This window comes from Lagenorhynchus albirostris, chromosome 15, assembly GCF_949774975.1.
Source record: "Lagenorhynchus albirostris chromosome 15, mLagAlb1.1, whole genome shotgun sequence".
Classification (NCBI taxonomy): Eukaryota; Metazoa; Chordata; class Mammalia; order Artiodactyla; family Delphinidae; genus Lagenorhynchus; species Lagenorhynchus albirostris.
Window position 1 is genome coordinate 36,744,666 of NC_083109.1, and position 8,426 is coordinate 36,753,091.

Below are 8,426 nucleotides of genomic sequence, written 5' to 3' on the forward strand. Positions count from 1 at the left end.
TTACAGTTACTCAGCCTCTTCCAACTTAAAAATAAAAAACACACCTATTTCAGAGGCATATTAAATTACTTCAAAGTCAAACCCCCAGTTAGAGTTCCCTCCCCCTTAAGGAGGTCTCCCTGCTTCTTTCCCCAGGTGGCCTCTTGGTGTGAAGAGAAGCCTGTGTGTCCTCCTGGCAATGGGGAGGAGCATGTGGTCCCCTCTGTGGAGTGGTCCTAACTGCCTGCAAGGTGGGCCCTTCCATCCCAGTGTCTCAAGGTTTCTGCTCAGAGGAGTTTTCACCCTAGGCTCATTTTTTCCAACATTCTTATGGGATACACAGAAACTTCTGGAGTTTGTTGGGAGTGGGAACCAGAGGTGCTAGCTCAGGTTCACCCATTTAAATACCTCCTTTGGCCATTTTTCAGCTTCTAACGCCGTGCTGTTCCAATACCACGGGGGTTTCTCCAGGAGGCTTGTAATTTTCTAGAGCTATGCCACAAGAAGCAAGAAGCAAGCCTATAGAGGTTCTACTACATCTTCCTTCTCCCACCTCCAGGACTTTTTGTCCCAATCTGGGGATCAAGGCACTTGACTCAATTCTTACCTTTCTCCCTCCTATCAGCCCTGAAAGGATATTCAGCCGCTCACGGATGATTTATTGGAATGCTCATACTGGACTGGACTTCTTCCCTAAGTAGGTTGTTCTTCCCCTTTTGGGGGGATAAAAGGCTTCATGGAAAAGAAAGCAGATTGACAAGATAGGGAAACCCATCGGGAAGTACCATATTTCATAAAATCCAAGACATCGTTGATTAGAACATGCCCATTACTATTTTATATTCCACAAAGAATGAAAGCATGCTGCCAGTTAAACTATGACACACCATCCAGTGATTATAAGACACATCTCAATTTCAGGGATCTTAAAATGTAGAAAATATGTGAAGCTTGGAATCCATGAAATATATAGTATTCAAAAAATACTATGCAAGCTACTCAAATCCCAAGTCTTAATGGGGGGTGGACTTAGTTTTAAAGATAGAGCACAAGAGAAACCTTATATCAGAAAACCTAAACTAAAGGACACTTACACGATTGGGTTTGAAATTTAGCAGTGAGCTTCCTGGAAAGCATTTCAAAAGCAGAAAGAAATCTATTTCTCACCATCAGTTCAAAGAATGTTCTTTATGTGGATTTTCCTTAGCTGTTTCATTCAGTCACATGCCTTCAATTTCTACTTCTCTGAACATAATTCTTACTTCTCCTAAGCTCTGGTTCTTCCTCTTAGCTTTTCGGTTAAACAAGTGGCCCACATGCACATTGTATGTAATTAATCAAAAAAAGAGACCCTCCCTCCATCTGTCCTCCCTGTTTAACAGTCCATAACAGGCGCTAAACCTTGTGTGCTTCCACACTCAATCTGTTTATAAAACCCATGAATTCTACCCTGTCTTGGAAGTTGCCTTCTCCCTTACAACTTTTCTCATTCTTCAACACTCAAAATTGAATTTCTTTGCCCCTCAAATCTCTTCTACACCTAGGTTAATTTTCCCAAACAGCAGCTCTGATCATATTACTATCTGGCTGGTAAAGCCTGAGTTCCAATCCACTACCTAAAGAATAGTGTTGAGATTACTGATATCAGCATTCAGCTTGGGCCCCAGACTGCACCCTCACTTAGCCAATCTGGATTATCACTATTCTCTGTTCACACACATAGCACACATCTTTCCTAGCCATGTCACATGATGATGTTCTATCAATTCTTAAAAGCAACCTCCCAAAATGCCACTTCCAAAACTTCCCTCATTCCCCCAAGCAAGAAATCATCTGCCCTTCTGAATGTATCCATTTATACTTTAAAAGTTGTTTAAGCATAGACTTTTCCACCAGCCCAGACTAATTTCTTTTCAGGCTTTGTTTATTTGCTTTGCAAAGAACAGGTAGTCAGTAACTACCCAAAGACCATTTAAGTTGTTTTCTATGAATGAAGGGTTTGTAACTATCTGTTTGGCCCCTTGTGCAATGTCCTTCAATGAAAGGCTAAAGTAAGTTTCCTTCCCAATTTCAAGAAAAAAATATTCCTCAGTTCATATTGTTAGCATCCTTTCAAAGCAGTAGGACTCTTACAATAGTTAACAGGCAATGTGGCTCCACCAACACTAAGTGTGATTATGGAGAGTGAAGAGGGAACACGCTGCATTATTTCAGTGCTGAGGTTGTCTTAGAGATGCCTCATTTCAAGCCCTCAACAGCTTCTCTTTATCATCACATGTGGAAGTTTAGCAGAAGACCACTCTTCTCTACAACTTTCCCTTGATGCTTGCCATTTCACAGAATCCCAAGCACAACTTTAATGTCATAATAAATCCTGGGTAGTGCCTCTGGGATGAATTTTTATGAGCCATCTTCTTTAATAATATATCATGAAAAGCGTTCTGCTCCATAGGTTAGAATAATGCAAAAATATTAGGAAGGGAGCGGGGAGATGATTAAAAATAGCAGTGTCATTGCTTTTACATTAAAAGAAAAAATAGGTGGCAGCACTTTACTCGATTAATGAAGCAATGCCTCTTCCTCTCCTGTCCTCATGATACTTCCTTGGACATTTGGGGCAAGGGACAGTCCCCAAGCTACTTCATCCTGGACATTTTTGAGACCCCTTAAAGTCTCCACCAAGATAAATTTTGGAAAACTTTTCCAAAGGAGGCCAGTTTAATATTGTATACCTAATCACTCACACCATGACCCAATAGCTTTAGGTGAGTCGAATGTATTTAAAACATAACAAGAGAGATAAAAGAATTTGACCCTTGATTGTTTCTAAACTTATATAACTTGAATGCAGAAATGTTATACTTGTCGCTCAAAATACTTATTGCTTACCCTTTTCAAGCAATATATATGCTTAATTTTCTCACACACAGCTTTTTTTTTTTTTTTTTTTTTTTTTGCGGTACATGGGCCTCTCACTGTTGTGGCCTTTCCCGTTGTGGAGCACAGGCTCTGGACGCGCAGGCTCAGCGGCCATGGCTCACGGGCCCAGCCGCTCTGCGGCACATGGGATCTTCCTGGACCAGGGCACGAACCCGTGTCCCCTGCACCGGCAGGCGGACTCTCAACCACTGCGCCACCAGGGAAGCCCTCACACACAGCTTTTAAACTTATCTCTTTCTTTGTAGAAAAAACTTGGTGTTTGTGTTAGAGAGTGGTGCTCATAATGCAGCATGTTGAACCCTATAGACTATAAGACTAAATTATGAATTCTTATATACTCTGACTGACACACGAATGGTTGTAGTGAACACATTCTCAGCATTGAACTAACTTTATTCATCGATCAAATATTTATCAGGAGCCCACTGTAATCCTCTATATGTTCAAATATTGGATTGGCCAAAAAGTTCGTTCAGGTTTTCCATAAGATGTTGCAGAAAACCCTGAATGATATTTTTGGCCAATCCAATAGTTTTTAACTAGTAATATATTACTTTTTAAATTATCTGTCATTATAGTTTTAGGCCATGCCAGTATGACAGATGGGTTGCATTAATGGTCCCAATTTGTCATGCCTTCCTCTATCCCTGCCCTTTGGTAACACCCTGCTGCACTGACTTTGGGCTTGGTCATGTAATTTGCTTCCACCACTGGGATGGCAGCAAACTTGTCAAAGCAGAGGTGCATTTTTGTTTCTTCCCTTGGATCTCTGCCACTGCCATGAGAACGAGTGCAGGCTGGCCTGCTGGTGGTGGGGGAGACTCACAGAGAGTTGAGTCATCTTGTCCACCGTACTAGCTGACAGCTGATGCGTGAGCTTGCATCTAAGACCAGCCAAGCTTTTCCCAAACCAGTAGAACCACCCAGCCAGGCTACAAACTCATGAGAAACAGTAAACAGATGTTATTTGGGATTGGTCTGTTATGTGGCAATAGTTAATACATCCAAGTCTTGGGAATATGAAGATGATAAAAGTGTCATCTCAGAATTCCAGAAACTGCGCATAAATAAAGCCACTGGAATCACTGATGTGAGTGGGACATAGTTTTCTCTTCCACTGAACCATGCCAACTACTAAGCTGCCATGTTTGGTGTCTCTTGCATCTCATTGTGTCTGGATCTATTTCCTTTTGGAACCTTCTGAGGGTCTGTTGTTCACTTCTTCTAACTTGGACTGCTGATGCTTTCAACCTTGTCATTTGACATACACCTCTTTCTTCTTCTTTTAATTCCCCCTCCTTCTTTTCTTATTTTTTGTTGTTTGTTTTTAAACTTCTTTTTCCTTCCTTTGGGCTCCTCAGTCAATAAAATTATATCGTGTGAACAACCCTAGCTACTAATATTCATTAGTTGTTTTTAGATATTTTGTCTGAGTTATGAATCCTTAAGTTTCCAGAAAAATGGAAGACATTCAGGTAAATAGGTAAATGGGGGATTACTTTACTACATAACCTTGTCCAATCACATAAAATGAAACAGTTTTTTCTTTTTATTTAATAGTCTAGCAATGGAATTGTATAGTATTGGAAAATTACATAGATTTTTAAAGCAACATTTTAAAAGAAAGATATATATTATATATTAATAGGAAAATTATGAAATAATTTATGTTAAATGAAATAAAATTCAACAAATAAAAATATTTTCTGTGGCTTGGAAATCTATTAAGCTAAACATCCATCGGCTTATCTTATGTTTCAGCAATTCTGCTCCAAGAGAAATGAGTGCATGTGTTCACCAAAAAATACGTTCTTCACTCATAATAGTAAAAAACTAGAAACAATTCAAATGTGCACCAATAGGAGAATGGATCAATAAAATCTGGTATATCTGATGCACGGTGAAATGCACAAAAGTGCTTACATTGTGATTCCATGTATATGAAACTCGAGGTAATCCCAATCTTGAAGGCCAGGATAGTGGTTCCTGTGGGAACCTTCTGCAATGATGGGAATAGTCTCTAGAACTAGTTCTTAAAGTGTGCATCAAGGACCTCTTTGTGGACCAGTGTGTCCCCAAGAGCCCTTCAGAGGGTCTGCCAGGTCATCTTGTATCAAACCCATCTCTGTGGGAAACCAAATTTTCTTCATATACTTCAATGAAAACAGCACATCACAACAGACTAAGTGAAGAAAAAGACACAAGAACTCAGATTACTTCTGTGAAGCCCGACATTAAAGAGATTTGCAGCAACGTAAAACAATGTCACCCTTCCCACCAATATTTAGAAAACATAGTTGTTTTATTGAAATATGCTATTTTAATAATACATTGGTTATATCTTAACATATGATAGGTTTATTATTTTGACTTTTCTCTGTTTCCCTTTCTAACATAGTAATATTGACTTTTTTTTTTTTTTTTTTTTTTTTGCGTTACGCGGGCCTCTAACTGTTGTGGCCTCTCCCGTTGCGGAGCACAGGCTCCGGACGCGCAGGCTTAGCGGCCATGGCTCACGGGCCCAGCCACTCCGCGGCATGTGGGATCTTCCCAGACCGGGATACGAACCCGTGTCCCCTGCATCGGCAGGCGGACTCTCAACCACTGCGCCACCAGGGAAGCCCAGTACTATTGACATTTAATTCACATAAATAAAAATCCTTTGAGTTTCTTAAAAATTTAAAGGGGTCTGAGACCAAATGGTAACTTTAAATCTTACATGTTTGTAGCATTTAACAGTCTTTCTCATTTAATCGCCATGTTACAGGCAAATCAAGAACATTATCACCGTTGCACAGATGGAGAAATTATTGAATCCAAGGTCATAAAGTCACATAATGGGAGATTAAGGAATAAAATACATTTATTCTCCAGCTTCTAAATTCCTCTTGCCTACAGAACCACCACCCTGAAACAGAGATCATCATATCTTATACCTGAAAAGCATGATCACAATACCACCTGACATTTTACAATTACAATTAACAAAGTGTTGCCACAGACACAATGTCATTTAATTGTCATGGCAACCTATTAATGTGGGTTTTATCATCTTTTCTTCAAATGAGAAAATGATTGAGTGAGTCCCCCAGCACAGTGTATAACACAATAAAGAACAAGTAATAAGCTCTCTGCTCTGGTGCTATTGTAAATTAATTTATGTATACAACCACAAGGAGTGCTCTGGGGAAAATGCAAAGGATATTTCCCTGACCTAGAAGGGTTTATTTGTTGATCATACATCAAAACTTGATAAATCCAATGCATTCCTAACCTTAATTAGATTCAAATAATACCAATCAAAAAGGAGCTTAGCTGCATAAAAAAATCTAAACAGCATTTTTCTTTGAAAGTCTAGCCTACAAGTCAGCAAACTATGCCCCACTGGCCAAATCCAGTCTGCTACCTGATTTTGGATGATCTACGAGCTAAGAATGCTTTTACATTTCTAAGTGGTTGGGGGAAAAAAATTAAAGAAAACTGTTTTTGACTTGCAAAAATTATATGAAATGAAAATTTCTGGGTCCATAAATAAAGTTGTATTGGAATACAGCCACACTTGTCAACTTATGTATGACTTATGGCTGCTCTCATGCTACATACAACAGCAGGGTTAAACAGAGACTGCATAGCCCACAAAGTCTACAATAGTTACCATCTTCTCCTTTACAGAGAAAATTTGCCAGCCCTTGATCTAGCCCACTGGAGCTGAGTAAACAAGAGGGAAGGGGATTGAAGTACCCCAGAGTTGAGGAGCAGAGTGGTGAAAACACAGCTCTCTAGCTTTTGGAGAAGAGAAGCAATAAAGGGCCCCTGGAGCACCCAAAGAATAGGCTTTTTGAAACCCAGGGTCTGAGCAGTGGCAGAACCTCAGATGGGAAGGCTACCTGACTGCTTTGCCAGCCTTTATAGAAGAAAGTGAGATAACAAGAAAGATGGCTGCCTTGGACATGTATCCCAGTCCATGTTGGCTGGGACAAGGAACAATGGCAGCAGTGCCCTCTGGGACTGAGGAGTGGGTGCCTCCCCCACTCCTCATGGCTTCCCAGTGTCATTATATTGTCCAAAAGAAGGGGAAGAAGGCAATTAGGTGATACTGGATGTCTCAACTTGTGATCTCCAAAAAGCAGGCCCTCAGACAAGAATTTGGGTACAAGTATTCTATTTTGGAGGTCATCTCAGGAAACATAATAAGAGAGTGGAGTGGGGGTGGATAGAACACTAGTGGTATAATAATGGTCACTGTTACTGCTGTGGGCAACTGGGGCTCCATCCCGCTGGGGACTCTGTGATGGAGAGAGTGTAGCACTCCCTCAGGATTGTCCCACCAGGGGTGAAGACAAGGTTATTCATCCTCTAACTTTCTCATCTTGTTGGGTGAGAGTTGTTCTTGAGGGTAGTAACTCCTCACACTTCCAGCCTGCCCCTTGTGGGCTGACCAAGTACCAGGGGCCAGAGAGAGCCCTCAGGAAAAAGCCAGGGGTTCTTGAGGCAGGAGGCACGAACACCACCATGTCCTTAAGCTGCCAGGGGCCACAGGGAAATAAATGGGCACCAAGAGTATCTGCTGCACGGGACTTCCCCTCAACCTTGGAAAGTTTATGGGATTGGGGGAGGACATTCAGATTAGAATTGTTTTGATTGTAAAAAATAAAGAAATGGTACTTCCAGCTGCCAGAGTGTGCCAGATGTCCATGTATGTGTCTTAACTTTACTATGAGGCAGCAAAGTCCTCAACGTCATGCAAAAGGTGAGTCTTGACCTTTGCTTATTGGATTAGTCAATCAAGAAAAAATATTAAGAAGGTTTTGCTTTGACTTTTCTCTTTCACTGCCTGTATTCTGGTACGGAGGTGACTGTTGAGAAATGTAAGCAACAATAATAACAATGAAAGTCATGAATAGCCTGCAATACGTTATTCTTAAATGATCAACGTTGATCACCAAAACTGGTGAGAACTAATCAGCACTGGATCTAATCTCGAATGTTTTAACAAATAAGACAAAAAACATGACAGGTACACAGATGCTATCATATGCACTATATTTTAGTAGCAACAAATCTCTAGAGATATGAGTGGGTGGGTCGTGAGGGGTATTTTTTGTTTTGTTTTGTTTCATCTTATGATTTAAAAATAAATACAAAAGATGACAGTGTGTCCAGTTGGAATGGAATCCAGCCAGCCTTCCAGATTTCAAAGGGTTTATAATGGAAGCAATAGCCCATAAGTGGGTCACGAACAGTCTCGTCCATTAATCATCCCAGGTCCGCGGCATGTGCATGCCAGGTGCCAAGGAAGCCACGAGACTGTCTCAAAGACAGTGTGCTTTTCTAAATTTACTTTTCAGTGTGAAAGACTACTATTTGAGTGCACTAATATTTTGAATTTGTATGAGAAGGAGGACCCTGCACAAAAGGGCGGGGCAAAGCAACACAGCCCTCTCTTGAAGTAGTAAAAATGATCCCTAGTAATCAGACTCACAAGTTTATATGTCCGGCAGTTCCTC